The sequence below is a fragment of the Chlorocebus sabaeus genome, chromosome 14 (assembly GCF_047675955.1).
Source record: "Chlorocebus sabaeus isolate Y175 chromosome 14, mChlSab1.0.hap1, whole genome shotgun sequence".
NCBI classification, from domain to species: domain Eukaryota; kingdom Metazoa; phylum Chordata; class Mammalia; order Primates; family Cercopithecidae; genus Chlorocebus; species Chlorocebus sabaeus.
In genome coordinates, this window is record NC_132917.1 from 86,748,090 (window position 1) to 86,765,019 (window position 16,930).

Genomic DNA, 16,930 nt, shown 5'->3' on the forward strand with positions numbered 1-16,930 from the left:
GGATGAGTTTGTGTCCTTTGTAGGGACATGGATGCAGCTGGAAACCATCATTCTTAGCAAACTATCACAAGAACAGAAAACCAAACACCGCATGTTCTCACTCGTAGGTGGGAACTGAACAATGAGATCACTTGGACTCGGGAAGGGGAACATCACACACCGGGGCCTATCATGGGGAGGGGGGAGGGGGGAGGGGGGAGGGATTGCATTGGGAGTTATACCTGATGTAAATGACGAGTTGATGGGTGCAGCACACCAACATGGCACAAGTATACATATGTAGCAAACCTGCACGTTGTGCACATGTACCCTACAACTTGAAGTTTAATAATAATAAATAAATTAAAAAAAAAAAAAAAGAATACATATAGAACTCTTACAAATTAATAACATCATAATTTTTAAATGAGTAAAATACTTAAATAGGCACTCCACAAAATAAGATATTAAAAGTGCCAGTAACAGTATGAAAGGATGATTAACATCATATTCATCAGAGAAATAAAAATAAAAACCATACTGAAATACCATGGAAAGCACTCACAATATCAAATTTGGAAAATGATATGGAGCAACAGGGACTCATACACTGCTAGATGGAGTGTACATTGGTACAACCAGTTTGGAATATTCTTTAGCAGAGTCTACTAGAGCTAAACATATTAAATGTTATGCTAGAACAATTCTATTCCTTATATATATTCAACATAAATAAGTGGTTATGTCCACTGAAAGTCATGTACAGTAATATTCAAGGCAGTTTTATTCGTAATAGCAAAAACTGGAAACAAATGTTCATCAGCCACAAAATGAATGCATAAATTGTGGGATATTTATACAATATAATATACACAATATTAGTTTTTAAAGAAAGAACTATGGATACATGCAGCATTATGGCTGAATCTCATAGGGACCACCATGCTTTTCTTGGACTCAAGCTTTTTGCACTGCAGTAAGAGAACTGCCCTATGCAGACAGCTAGGTAATCACAGAGTTTACCCTGGTAGTTTCCTTTCTCTCAAAGATCTCAATCTTGTACTTCCTATTATTCATTGCCTGAAAACAACTACCTCATGTATTTTTGTCCGGTTTTACATTTATTTGTAGCAAGAGGACTAGTCCAGTACCAATTACTCCATCACGGCCAGAAGTAGAAATCCTGAGTCATTTTTAAGAGGTAGAATGGCACTTAGGAAAACTGGATGTTGGGGTTGAGAGCAGAATGAAGATTAGATGACTATAGGAGCCTTTACTCAGACTGGCATTATAGCATACAATATATAGGTGGAAAGATGACTAGCAAATTTTGGATATGGTGTGACTAAGATGCTGTCATAGTTAAAGGCTAAGCCACTATAACAGATACCTCAAAATGCAATGACTTAAATAAAATAGAAGTTTATTTCTGTTTTGTGGAATAATCCAGTAATGTCCCTAGTAGGGCAGCTCTGCTCTGTGAAGTCATGCAGAAACACTGGTTGGCTAAGCAACTCTGTCTGCCAGTCATACGTAACTTTCAAGGTTGCATCCATTATTAACATATCTAGCAGATTAGAAGTAGGAAGAGAAAGTGGTAACACACATACCCAATGTTTTAAGTCAAAACCCAAAAGCGGCATGCATTATTTTTGCTTACATTCTATTGGCAAGAATTAGTCACATTGCCCATACCTAGCTACAATGTGGGTTGAGAAATATAGTTGATAACTGGGTATTTGTTCAGCTAAATTTCTAGTATACTGATCAAAATCAGGGCAAGGATGTCCTTTCTTATCCTTCCTTTCAACGTTTTACTGAAAGTCCCATGAATGCAGTAAGACAAGAAAAGAAAATAAAAGGTATACTGATTGGGAAGGAAGAAATAAATCTGCCTTTGTTTGAACATGACATGATCATCTATGTAGAAAATCCAAAAGAACTGACAAAAAAAAAAAAAAAAAAAAAAAAAAAGAGAGAGAGAGAGAAAATATAAAACCTCCCGGAGCTAATAAGCAATTTTAGCAAGATTGCAGGATACAAGGTTTATATATGAAAATCATTTGCATTCCTATACAAACAGTCGCCAACTTACAGTGGTTCAACTTACAATGGTGCAAAAGTGATTGGCAACCATGAAGTTTCAGATTTTAACCACTGGTGATTCTTTGTCCAAAGACTCTCTGGGCTGCATTTCAGGCTTACAACATTTTCAACATGGGTCTATTGGTACATAACTCCACTGTTAGTCACGGAGCATCTACATACAGCAATGAATAAGTGGAATTTGAAATTTAAAACACAGTAACATTGACATCAGCAAGCCCTCCCCATGAAATACTTAGATGTAAATCTGACAAAGTAAGTACAAGATCTATATGAGGAAAATTAGAAAACTCTGACGGAAAAAATCAAAGAAGAACTAAATAAATTGAGAGATATTCTATAGGATAGGAAGACTCAATATTGTCAAGATGTCAGTACTTCCCAACTTGATCAATAGTCAATGAAATTTCAATCAAAATCCCAGCAAGTTAATTTGTGAATATCAACAAACAAATTCTAAAATTTATGTGGAGGACAAAAGACAGAATAGCCAACACAATATTGAAAGAGAACAAAGTTGCAGGACTAAGATTACACAACTTCAAGACTTATTTTTAAGCTACAATAATAATACCACAATTAAAACAATGTGATAATGTCAAAAGAATAAACAAATAGACCAGTGGAACAGAATAGAGAGCCCAGAAATAATCCCATATAAATAAAGTAGTCTATTGGTATCCACAGGGGACTGGTTCCTGGGCCTCCTGCAGATAGCAAAACCCACAGATGCTCAATTCTCTGATTTAAAATGGCATAGTATTTGCATATTACTTATGCACATCCTCCTGGGTACTTTAAATCATCTCTAGATTACTTGTAATAATACAACGTAAATGCTATGTATTAGGTTGGTGCAAAAGTAATTGCAGTTTTTGCCATTACTTTCAAAGGTAAAAAACCACAATTACTTTTGCAGCAACCTAATAAATAGTTGTTACACTGTATTGTTTAGGGAACATGTTCAGTATATTTCTAATATTTTTGATCGACGTTTAGTTGAATCCATGGATATGGAACCTACAAATATGAAGGGCTGAATGTACAGTCAACTAATCTTTGATGAAGGAGCAAAGGCAACACTATGGAGAAGAGATAGTCTTTTCAACAAATGGTGCTGGGACAACTGGACATCTACATTAAAAAAAAAAAGGAATCTGGACACAGACTACACCCTACACAAAATTAACTCAAACTGGATCATTGACCTAAATGTAAAATGCAAAACTATAAAACTACTAGAAGATAACATAGGAGAAAATTTAGATGACCTTGGGTTTGGTGATGGTATAACTTGGTGATGATATAACACCAAAGGCACAATGCATGAAAAAAAATTGATAAGTTGAATTTCACTAAAAGAAAAAACTTGTGCTTTGTAAAAGACAAAATCAAGAGAGTAAAAAGACAAGCCATAGAAAATGGGAGAAAATGTTTGCAATAAACTCATTTGATATTAGGAAAACAACTCAATTAAGAAATAGTTCAAAGACTTTGACACCTCATATGCAGATGTCAAATGAGCATGTGAAAAGATGCTCCACATTATAAGTCATCAGGGAAATGCAAGTTAAAACAATAATGAGATACCACCGCACATCTACTAGAATGGCCAAAATCTGGAACACTGATTACAGGAAACACTGGTGAGAATGTGGACCAACAAGAACTCTCATGGGAAGCCAAGATGGAAACCACTTTGGAAGACAGTTTATCAGTTTCTTACAAAACTAAACACTCTTAACATAAGATCCAGCATTAGTATTTATTTAAAGGAGGTGAAAACAAAAACCTACACATATATGTTTATAGCTGTTTATTCATAATTGCAAAAACTTGGAAGCAAGCAAGATGTCTTTCAGTAGGTGAATGGATAAACTGGTGCATCCAGACAATGAACTATTTATTCAGTGCTAAAAAGAAATGATCTATGAAGCCATGAAAAGACATGGAAGATGGCTGGGCGTGGTGACTACGCCTGTAATTCCAGCACTTTGGGAGGCTGAGGCAGGTGGATCACTTGAGGTCAGGCATTCGAGACCAGCCTGGCCAAGATGGTGAAACCCCATCTCTACTAAAAATACAAAAAAATTAGCTAGGCGTAGTGGCGTGCACCTGTAATCCCAGCTATTAGGGAGGCTGAGGCAGAAGAATCGCTTGAACTCAGGAGACGTAAATTGCACTAAGCCGAGATCACACTACTGCATTCCAGACTGGGTGACAGAGCCAGTTGCCATCTCAAAAAAAAAAAAAAAAAAAAAGGTAGAAGAAATTTAAATGCATATTACCAATTTAAAGAAGCCAGTCTGAAAAGGCTACATACTGTATGATTCTAACTGCAGGACATTCTGGGAAAGGCAAAACTATGGAGGAGGTAAAAAGACCAGTGGTTGCCAGGGTTGGATTGAATAGGTGGAGCACAGAGGATTTTTAGAGCAGTGAAATGACTCTGAATGATACTACAATGATGGATACGTGCCATTATACATTTGTCCAAATTCATAGAATGTAGGACACCAAGAGTGAACCCTAATGTAAACTCTGGACTTTGGGTGAGTATAACATGTCAATATAGGTTCATCAATATTAACAAACATACCACTCTGTGGGTGATGTTGATATCTGGGAGGCTATACATGTGTGGTGGTATGGCATGTAAGGGAAACCTCTATACCGTCTGTCTTTTGCTGTGAACCTAAGAGCTCTAAAAAAGTTCTAATTTTAAAAAACTTTGAAATCTAGTACAATGGAAGAATGGATTGGAGCTGAGGGAGGCAATCAGCAGTCTGTCTTGGATGTCTGTGGGTCATCTAAGTGAGATGTCCAGCAGATAGTCTATTTGCCGATCTGGTCTTGAATAGTGTTCTGGACTAGAGATGTAGATTCAGAAGCCATCAGCATGTACGTGGGAGTCAAAGACATGAGTATTGATGAAATCACCCAAATGAATTAAAAACGGGATCAGAACTCTAGGAAAACAATAACTCCGAAGAAGCAGGGGAGGAAGAAAATTTCAGGAAGGAAATTATGAAGGAAAGATCAGAGAAGTAGGTAAAAATCAGGTAGTGTGGTACAACAGAAGTTCAACAGAATGTGTCTATGTTTGTAACAGTACCATGCTGTTTTAGTTCCTGTAGCCCTACAGTATAGTTTGAAGTCAGGTAATGTGATGCCTCCAGCTTTGTTATTTTTGCTTAGGATTGCCTTGGCTATTCGAGCTCTTTTTTGGTTCTGTGTAAATTTTAAAGTTGTTTTTTTCTAGTTCTGTGAAGAATGTCATTGGTAGTTTGATAGGAATAGCATTGAATTTGTATATTGCTTTGAGCAGTATGGCCATCTCAATGATATTTTTCTTCCTATCCATGAGCATAGACTGTTTTTCCATTTGTTTGTGTCAGTTCTGATTTCTTTGAGCAGTATTTTGTTATTCTTATTGTAGAGATCTTTCACCTTCCTGGTGAGTTGTATTCCTAGGTACTTTGTTCTTTTTGTGGAAGTTGTGAATGGGATTACATTCCTGGTTTGGCTCGTGGCTTGGCTCTTGTTGATGTATAGGAATGAGAAATGCAAATTAAAATCACAAAGAGATATACCTCTATACAGTCACCAGAAATGCTAATATGAAAAAATATATGTAACATCAAATGTTAGTAAGAATATGAAACACTGAAACTCTCTTATACCACTGAAGAAAATGTAAATTGGTACAACCACTTTAGAAAACTATTCATGTTTACCAGAAATGAACATAGCACACTCAATAACACAACACCCTCAGGAGAAATATGAATATAAATGAGCCAAAATTATATACAAGAATATTCATACAGTAGTTTTTTTGTTTTATTGTTGTTTTTATTTTTTCATTATATTTATTTATAGTAGTACTATTTATAATTGCCAAAAACTGAAAATAACCTAGATTGCTCACAATAAATTGTGGTGTATTCATACAATTCTACACAGTACTGAAGATGAACAAGTTACTACTACATATGACAGAGATGAACCTCACAACTGTAAATAAAATAAACTATAGGCAAATGACTATATCCTATATGAGTTAAATCATATAAAAAAGAGGCAAAATGAATCTATGAATGTAGAAGTTATAGAGATTACATTTGGGGAGAAATGTGAAGGTAGAACTTCCCTCTGGTTCCTTCTGAATGTGCAATTGTTCTGTTTCTTTAACTGAGTAATGGGTTACATGAGGGTGTTGACTTTGTGACAAATTAATAATCTTCATATTTGAAACTTGTATACTTTCATGAAGATATATTTTCCTTCAATGAAAGCTTTAACTAAAGGGATAAAATAATGTATTTTCGTTAGATGGCTGGAAATGGCCAAACAAGAGTTGGTGAGGATGCTGCACATTTGTTCCATCCCTTTCCTGTCCCAGCCCTCTCCTTTTTAGCTAAAGAATACATGCTACAAGGCATCAAAAGCTCTTTCCACTTCCTACATGTGGTTTGCCCTATAGGAATATTATTTCAGAAAACACTACTACTCCATTCAGACTGTGGAATAATTCTCAGATAATATGTGGCTTATAGTTAACACCACATGTTCCTTGACAAAAACTCCAAGCTGCTTGAACAAAATCTAGGACTCTGAAGACGTGTTTTTCCAGAATAGGTTAATTAGATACATTTCTGCTTAGGTTAAAGGAATACAGCTGAATGAATTACTGCAGGCTTTTCTCATCCTTAGAAATATTTGAAATTGTAAAGGGTCTTTAATTTCTGCATAGCCCAATCTAGTGCATATTATGCAACAAACTCTCTTTTGTTTTGGTAGTGTTACCTCTCATCCTTTTCATGCTTTGGTAGTATTATTTCTCATCCTTCCCATAGCCACAGAAATACAGTAAAGTCTGTGTAAATCTGCCCTTGTTCAGTAACAGCAGAGAGTATGCTTGCTGAAGCAGAAGAAAGCTGCTCTCATGCCTCCTGTTCCCTTTTTTGGAGATGTTCAGGGTAGTAAAGTGAGTTTATTGCTGAACTCATGAGGATGATCTTTAATGCCTTACATTCACAGATTTCTCTCTAAATAAAAATCCTGGTTAACTATGAGCCATTTTGATGAATAATGGAAATATATTTCAGAGCAAGTAGGTTCTATTAGGACTAGCTTTTTTAAAAAGATAAACTCCTGACTCATCCTGCCTCCCAAAGATGATGATTGGGAGGTGTCCAACAAAGCGTCCAGATCTGGGCTTTCAGCACTTGCTGTTGCTGCGTTGCCAGCTCACTGCACGCTTTTCTGTGGATCCTGGCAGGTGGAATGTTTATAGATTTTTGCAAATGTAGCATGCCTTTTGTGAGATATAAGTGTGCCAATTTGTAACTGGGACATAAAAGAATCTCAATTCATAGAGAAAATTGTACTAAATGACCTTCACATTTGCTTCTGACACTCAGATTCTATTATTTTAAACAGAAAAACTGTAAGAATCACATTCTTTTTTTCCTCACCAAACCAACCTAGATGCTTTTAAAACAAAGCAATGTGTGTCAAGATTGGACACCAAGTCTACCACATTCAAAATTAATGAATAATTTTAACAAGATGGTTTTAAAATTCCAAGATATTACCATATTTGGCATTTTGAGAGGTATCTCTTACCTAAGACTCTGGCAACAAAGCGAGGAGTCAGCTTGAAGAATTCTGTTCCAGAAACTTACTGTTTTAGCCACTCGGCTCAGAAATTAAGTAAAAATAAATGAAGCGCACTTAAACCAAAAAAACAAAAGCTACCCTGAAAATATCAAGAAGTTCTAATTTTCCTTATGCTGTGCATGAAACCCTACTACTTTGTCTTTGTGAAAAGACTTCACAAAACTAAGTTATGCATGTGGAAACATGGCCCTAGACTCTGTTTTGTCGATAAATAGACAGCATTGTCAAAGCAACTTCCCCAATGAAAAGAGTTCACAGAATTTTAGAACAGTAGTGACACTAAATACACACTGTATGTGAACATCATTTTTATATTATACAACTGATGGCATGGTTTAAGGCAAAATTGGTGAGACTGTTAGACCATTAACCTTTTTTTTGTCATCCCATGTTCAAGCGATTCTCCTGCCTTAGGCCCCCGAGTATCTGGGACTACAGGGATGCGTGCCACCATGCCTGGTTAATTTTTGTATTTTTTAGAGACTGAGTTTCACCATGTTGCCCAGGCTGGCATTGAACTCCTGAGCTCATGTGACCTGCCCACCTCAGCCTCCATTAACCTTTTATAAGGGAATCTAGGAACAAGATTTCTGTCCTTCTCACTCTACCACCCAAAACGAGTTTTCCTAGAAACAAACTTTTCACTTTGCCAAAACATTTCAAAGTTAATTGTTTTGAATTTTATAAAATGAATCTTCCTGACTTCTTGTGCAGATGATACTGGTAAAATATTTTTCTTGGTGACACAGAATCATTGTTGGCAAGATAATGACATTCTTTCAAGACATTATTTGTTACTACACTACCTGGCCACAAACTACTGTCTTTTATTTTGTTTCTTCATAACTTCCATCCTTTACGTCAAAGGTTGTAACTATGACTTCTTTGGCCTGCCTCTGGCACGCTCTTCCCCTACTCCATAGCTTCTATAGGTGTGACTCCTGAAGACTGGGAAGCCAGATCAATAAGCTCATAGAAATCTATGCAAAGTAAAAACAAATTGTCTCTGGCTCCTCATTCATTCAGTACATGCTTATGAATAAGAAAATGTCTGCATGCCTTTGACATCTCCTTAGGTGCTTCTCTATTTTCAAGCTTACTTTTGTTCTTCATTATTAGATAAATAGGTTATAAATTTAGTGAAGTATCCTCTATGTCAACACCAAGAGTGTATTTTAAAAGAGGATGTAAATAAGAATACTCGAAAACCATTTAACATCTAATGTAAGGAGTCTACTATCCCATTATGCACATAAATGAAGGGAATTTGACAGTAATAAGTGTCAGTGTCAGGGATACTTTGTTTCACTGCACTTCACCTTACTGTGCACCACAGATACTGTGGGTTTTTTTTTTTTTTAGATGGAGTTTTGCTCTTGTCACCCGGGCTGGAGTACAATGGCAAGATCTCTGCTCACTGTAACCTCTGCCTACCGGGTTCAAGTGATTCTCCTGCCTCAGCCTCCCAAGTAGCTGAGATTACAGGTGCATGCCACCATGCCCAGCAATTTTTTTTTTTTTTTTTTTTTTAGTAGAGACAAGGTTTCACCATGTTGTACAGGCTGGTTTTGAACTCCTGACCTCAGGTGATCCACCCGCCTCGGCCTCCCCAAGTGCTGGGATTACAGGTGTAAGCCACTGCGCCCAGCCAGATACTGTGTTTTTTACAAATTGAAAGTTTGTTGTAATCCTGTGTCAAGCAATTCTATCAGTGTTATTTTTCCAACAACATGTGCCCACTTTGTGTCTCCATGTCACATTTTGGTAATTCTAGCAAAATCTCAAACTCTTTCATTATGATTATATCTGTTATGGTGATCTGTAATCCGTGATTGTTGATGTTACCATTGTAACTGTTTTGGGGCCTCATAAACTGAACCCATATAATACAGTGAACTTAATTGATAAATGCTGCATGTATTCTGGCTGCTACACTGGCCAGACATCTCCAATTAGGGCAATTAATAACCCTACAATGGTCTCTAAGTGTTCAAGCGAAAGAGTTGCACATTAAATCACATTAAATCAAAAGCTAGAAATGATTATGCTTAGTGAGGAAGGCATGTTGAAAACTGAGATAGGCTGAATGCTAGGTTTCTTGCGCCAAACAGCCAAGTTGTGAATGCAAAGGAAAGGTTCTTGAAGGAAATTTAAAGTGCTACTCTAGAGAATACATGAATGATAAGAAAATGAAACAACCTTATTGCTGATATGAAGAAAGCTGTAGTGGTCTGGATAGAAGATCAAACTAGCTACAAAATTCCCTTAAGCCAAAGCCTAATCCCGAGCAAGGCCCCAACTCTCGTCAATTCTGAAGGCTGAGAGAGGTGAGGAAGCTGCAGAGGGAAAGTTGGAAGCTAGCAGATGTTGGTTGATTCATGAGGTTTAAGGAAAGAGGCCGTCTCCGTAACGTAAAAGGGTAAGGTGAAGTTGCAAGTGCTGATGTAGAAGCTGCAGCAAATTATCCTGAAGATCTAGCTAGGATCACTGATGAAGGTGAGTATACTACACAATAGATTTTCAGCGTAGGCAAAACAGCCTTCTATTGGAAGAAGATGCCATCTAGGACTTTCACAGCCAGAGAGAAGTCAATACCTGGTTTCAAAGCTTCAAAGGACAGGTTGACTCTCTTGTTAGGGGTTAATACAGCTGGTGACTTTGAGTTGAAGCCAATGTTCATTAACCATCCCCCAAGTCCTAGGACCCTTAAAAATTATGTTAAATCCACTCCACCTGTGCTCTATAAATGGAACAACAGAACTTGGACAACAGCACATCTGTTTACAGTATGGTTCACTGAATATTTTAAGCTCACTGATAAGACTTACTGCTCAGAAAAAAACATTCAGTTCTAAATATTACTGCTCTTTGACAATGTGCCTGTTCATCCAAGAGCTCTGATGGAACTCTACAAGGCGATTGTTTTCATGCCTGCTAATGTATGAGAACATCCATTCTTCAGCCCGTGGGTCAAGGAGTAATTTTTATTTTTAGTCTTATTATTCAAGAAATATAGTTCTTGGCGGGGTGCGGTGGTTCATGCTTGTAATCCCAGCACTTGGGGAGGCCAAGGCGGGCAGATCACTAGGTCAGGAGATCGAGACCACGGTGAAACCCCTTCTCTACTAAAAATACAAAAGATTAGCCAGGCATGGTGGCGGGCGCCTGTAGTCCCAGCTACTAGGAGGCAGGAAAATAGCATGAACCTGGGAGGCGGAGCTTACAGTGAGCCAAGATCACGCCTCTGCACTCCAGCCTGGGTGACAGAGAGAGACTCCATCTAAAAAAAAGAAAGAAAAAAGAAAGAAAAAAAGAAAAAAAAAAAGAAAAAGAAATATAGTTCTTAAGGCTATAGCTGCCATAGATAGTAGTTTCTGTGATGGATCTGGGCAGAATAAACTGAAAACCTTCTGGAAAGGATTCACTGTTATAGATGTCATTAAGAACATTCATGCTTCATGGGAGGAGGTTAAAATATCAACATTAACAGGAGTTTGGAAGAATTTGATTCCAATTCTATGGATGACTTCGGGAAAGTAACTGCAGATGTGGTGGAAATGCCAAGAGAACACAAAGTGGAGCCTAAAGATGTGACTGAATTGCTGCAATCTCATGTTAAAACTTGAGTGGATGAGGAGTTGCTTCTTATGGATGAACAAAGTGACTTTTTTTCTTTTTAAGATAAAATTTAGTCCTGGTGAAAATGCTGTGCGCATTGTTAAAATTACAAGAAAGGACTTAGAATAGTACATAAACTTAGTTGATGAAGCAGCAGCAGGATTTGAGAGGACTGACTTTGATTTTGAAAAAGGTCTGTGGGTAAAATGCTGTCAGACAGCATTGCATGTTACAGAGAAATCTTTTATGAAAGGAAGAGTCAATTGATAGGGTCAACTTCATTGTCACAGCCACCCCAACTTTCAGCAACGACCACCTGCTCAGTCAGCAGCCATCAACACTGAGGCAAGACCCTCCACCAGCCCATGATTATGACTTGGTGAAGGCTCAGGTGATCATTAACATTTTTTAGCAATAAAATATTTTTTAATTAAGGTATGTACATTTTAAAAGACACAATGCAGGTCGGGAGTAGTGGCTTACGCCTGTAATCCTAGCACTATGGGAGGCTGAGGTGGGTAAAAAGTACAAAAATTAGGCGGGCGTGGTGGTAGGCACCTGTGATCCCAGCTACTCGGGAGGCTGAGGCATGAGAATCGCTTGAACCTGGGAGACAGAGGTTGCAGTGAGCTGAGATCATGCCACTGCGCGCCAGCCTAAGCACCAGAGCAAGACTCCCTCTAAAAAAAAAAAAAAATTAAAAGTAGAGCATACACATTTCTGCTCTCATCACTCCTGACTTAAACTTTCCTGGGACCCTGAAGACATGCAAATTTGAAAGCTGCATCCTAGTCACATCTGTGACTATCTGCATTGTCCTGAGTTCTTGATCATCTATTAAGTGGGAATTCTTCTACTCGATCTGTTGCACAAGGATTTTATGAAGTGGAATAATCTAGTATATATAAAACAATAAAATATTTTGATGAGATTTTACATCATTACAAAAAAATGACTTTACACTTAATTATCAAAAAATTAAATGAAAAGATTGCCTAGGCCGGGCACAGCGGCTCAAGCCTGTAATCCCAGCACTTTGGGAGGCCGAGACGGGCGGATCACGAGGTCAGGAGATCGAGACCATCCCGGCTAACACGGTGAAACCCCGTCTCTACTAAAAATGCAAAAAATTAGCCAGGTGTGGCGGCGGGCGCCTGTAGTCCCAGCTACTTGGGAGGCTGAGGCAGGAGAATGGTGTGAACCCAGGAGGCGGAGCTCGCAGTGAGCCGAGATGGCACCATAGCACTCCAGCCTGGGCGACTGAGCGAGACTCTGTCTCAAAAAAAAAAAAAACTGAAAAGAAAAGAAAAGATTGCCTAAATTGATCATGTCAATAAATTTAATTATTGACAACAAAGAACAAGAATGATTAAAACACAGATGATTCAAAAATATTTTAACAATTAAATTTCAATTTATTCTTCTCTGAGTGTTTAATCAGATCCAATAGCAAAAAGGACCTAACATCTCATCTTTCTCTACCTCATGTCCCTTTGGTAGAATGTTAAGGAATAATAAAATGGCCAAGGAGAAAAACATGGGAGAACAAGGAGAAAGATCACATAAATAATCTGCTAGGCTCTCAAACAATGTAAGGAATAGATAAAAAGAAGTATGTAACTATGGGGAAAAGTTAAGATTTTTGTCTTGGAACAGGCCATAAATATTAATATTTTTGTCACTTTTAATGGGCACTAAAAATACAATCTGTTTTCTTCAATCTTTTCCACCTCTAAATGGATAGTAAAAAGTTTGGCAAAAGCTGGCGCAGTGGCTCATGCCTGTAATCCCAGCATTTTGGGAGGCTGAAGCAGGTTAATTACTTGAGGTCAGGAGTTCAAGACCAGCTTGGCCAATGTCGGGGGACTCTACTAAAAATACAAAAATTACGCAGGTGCAGTGGTGTGCACCTGTCATCCCAGCTACTCAGGAGGCTAAGGCAGGAGAATCACTTGAAACCGGGAGGAGGAGGTTGTGGTGAGCCAAGATCGTGCTACCGCACTCCAGCCTGGGTGACAGAGTGAGATCCATCTCAAAAATAAATAAATAAATAAATAAATAAATAAAAGTTTGGTAAAGGGAAAAAATAAAATAGATTCTTAAAGTTCAAGCCAACAATTATTGACTGAATATCTACTCTGAGTCTAATATGTTAAGGATATAAGAGTAGATTATAGTGTTACTCCTGCCCTCAGGGAGCTTATCCTTAAAGAAAGAAAAGACTACACAAGAAATTATTAGAGAAGACAGAAGAAAGACTCTTGATCAGAATAAATCTGTCCTACCTACTATTACAGTTAACCATAGAGTTCAGTAACTACATAGCCCACATATTTGAAATCCATAGCTCATTACATGAGATAGGTTGTTCTAAGAATTCAAACTTTTCTTTTAAACACAGCTAAAGTTTAGAGTCTGTCAACCTTAAATATTTCCTTCAGTGCTCCACCTCCAGGAAAATCTGACAAAAGCATTATTACTTGTTGTGCTTGACAATTAAGCAATGAGTCAAGCTTGCCTGGAGACATGTAATTTTGGCAATTATTTTCCCTGTGATCTCATTGTAGTATTTTTATTGCTCATCTAACGTTGAAAATCTATTATGTCTATTTTGTGCCATCACTGTGGATACTTGGATGGATAAAACAGTTCCTACCATAAAGGAGCTCACCAAATACACAAGAGTTTTAATTCAGTGCAGCTAAGCGTGACAGGCATGTACATGGTATCACTGGGATAGGGAGGAAGGGCACACATAGGATAATGGTAAGTCTGAAGTCACTTGGGTGACATTCACCTGAGTGTCCATTGTATATTTTTGTCTCTTTATAAGCCTGGTGAGGAAGGAGAAGATGGGTAGGAAGGGACAGAATTTCTGGAGAATGTGGGAATTTGCCAGGCACAGCACAGACGAAGGGGTGAGAATATCAGGTAGAGGGAATAGCAAAGCACCAACCTGGGGAAAAATCAGAGCATGAGCCTGGGCCACAAGCAGAATAGAGTGTCACGATGAGTATAAGAGGTAGGCCAGTTGCAGATTATGAACCTTGAAAGCCAGTGTTAGAGATTGGTTTATCTTCCAAGTTAGTAGTCTCCAACGTATGTCCTGGAATACTGGAGAAATTTTAATTCTCTTAAAAAATTTCTATGCTTTTGTATAGAAAAATTATATATTTATGTATGTAAATACACACACACATGTACATACACACGTGTATATATATATAATTTTTCATTCATTGAAATCAGGACCTTAATTAAGAGGATGACTGGGAATGGGATAAATGAATAAAAAAGCTCTTTTAGGGTTATTAAGTACTTAAAAACATCCAGGAGGAGCTGTCCAGCAGATAGCTATAAATGAAAGTGAAGATCTAGGAGGGACCTTTGCTTAGATATGCAGATTTAGGAGACATCCAATGAAGAGAGAAAAAAAAAAATCAATGAACCAATGGCAGAATCTTAGGAAACACTAACATCTACAATAATACGGGCACTTAAAATTTTTTAAATTTGTTTTTATGCTCATTTAAGAACTGTGAATAATTACTTTTTTCAAAAGTAAAATTAGAGCACAAGAAGCAGTGCTTGTACTTTTATTTTAAAACTCCCAAATATTAATACAAAGTAACTGCTAGGCCTTATTATTCCTTAGCGTATGAAAGTGAGACACAATGCGTTGTGAAGGGGAAAAAATGTTTGTTAGTAGTCCAACAGCAATTCAGAATGAAAAAAATTTCTTGCCATTTTGGGGGGCATCCAGTTAAGGATTTTAAAAGTCTACCATGAAACGGGCACTTTGAAGAAATGGCTGATTACAGGGCTGGCTCAGGGAAAATACAAAGTGAACTTAGGATACCTTGTGTCAAGGAAGTGCTTCAAGATTAAAGGGACTATCAATAGGACGTAAGAGTTGGCTTAGAGAGGCTCCCTCTAGCCAAATCTGGGATGATTTGAAAATCAATAATAATAATAAATTCTAACACATAGGATATTTAAAAAAATCTGTGAATCAAAAGTGTGAAAGAAAAATGGAAAGTTCTTGTTCACAAAAAGTCAGCCAATAAATGTAGAATGAATGATGGTATTAGAAAACCCCCATCTTAGCCAGGCACGGTGGCTCATGCCTGTAATCCCAGCAATTTGAGAAGCTAAGGCGGGTGGATCACTTGAGCCCAGGAGTTTGAGACTAGCCTGGCAACGTGGCGAAACCCTGTCTCTAAAAAAAAATACAAAAATTAGCTGGATATGGTGCCACACATCTGTGGTCCCAGCTACCCAGGAATTTGAGGCTGCAGGGAGCTGTGATCATGCCACTGCAACTGCAGCCTGTGTGACCGAGCAAGACCCTGTCTTGAAATAAAGAAATAAAATTCCCTTGTTGCAACTTCTATTTAATAATTGATTGATGCAAAGAATCAACAGATGTTAAAGTCATTGGGTTAGATTGTTGAGGAACAGGATATTTGCATAGTCTCAACAGACTCCTTCTTAAAGTGAAAAAGTATCTTAGAATGGGAAGATAAGGCAAATATCACTTTAACCAAATGTCACCAATAATGGGAGAAACTCACATGTGCCTTCTGATGCCATACAAATGGAAAGTACATATCTTCTAGGGCAAGATCCTTTAATTAAATCTAATCATGAAAGAAACAAACAAATCTAGAATGTGGAGCATTCTGTAAGGCAATCATCCTGTAGTCTCCAAAAATGTTAGTAACAGAAAAGGCAACTAGCAAGGCATGATGGCTTGTGCCTGTAACCCCAACTACTCGGGAGGATCGCTTGAGCCTAGGAGTTCAAGACCAGCCTAGGCAACAGAGCAAGACTCCAACTCTTAAAAACAACAACAAACAAACAAACAAACGTAGCACTGTGGCTCGAGCCTGTAGTTCCAGCTACTTGGGAGGCTGAGGCAGGAGGATCCCTTGAGCCCAGGAGTTTGAGGCTGCAGTAAGCTATGCTGATGCCACTTCACTCCAGCATGGTCAACAGAGCAAGACCTTGTCTCTAAAAAATAAAATAAAAATAAAATAAAATAAAATAATAAATAAATTGGCCAGGCGTGGTGGCACATGCCTGTAATCCCATCACTTTGGGAGGCCGAGGTGGGCAGATCACATGAGGCTGGGAGTTCAAGACAAGCCTGGCCTACATGGCAAAACCCCGTCTCTACCAAAAATACAAAAATTAGCCAGGCATGGTGGTGCACATCTGTAATCCCAGCTACTAGGGAGGCTGAGGCACAAGAATCACCTGAACCAGGGAGGTGGAGGTTGCAGTGAGCTGAGATCATGCCATGGCAGTGCATGTCTATAATCCCAGCTACTTGGGAAGCTGAGGCAGGAGAATCACCTGAACCAGGGAGGCAGAGGTTGCAGTGAGCTGAGATCTTGCCACTGCACTCCAGCCTGGGCGACAGAGAGAGACTCTGTCTCAAAAAAAGAAAAAAATAAATAAAAATAAAAATAAAACAGAACACCAGAGAGAAATCAAAGAAGTCTACTTTTTAAAAAGGGGGGCAGTGGCCGAGCACCGT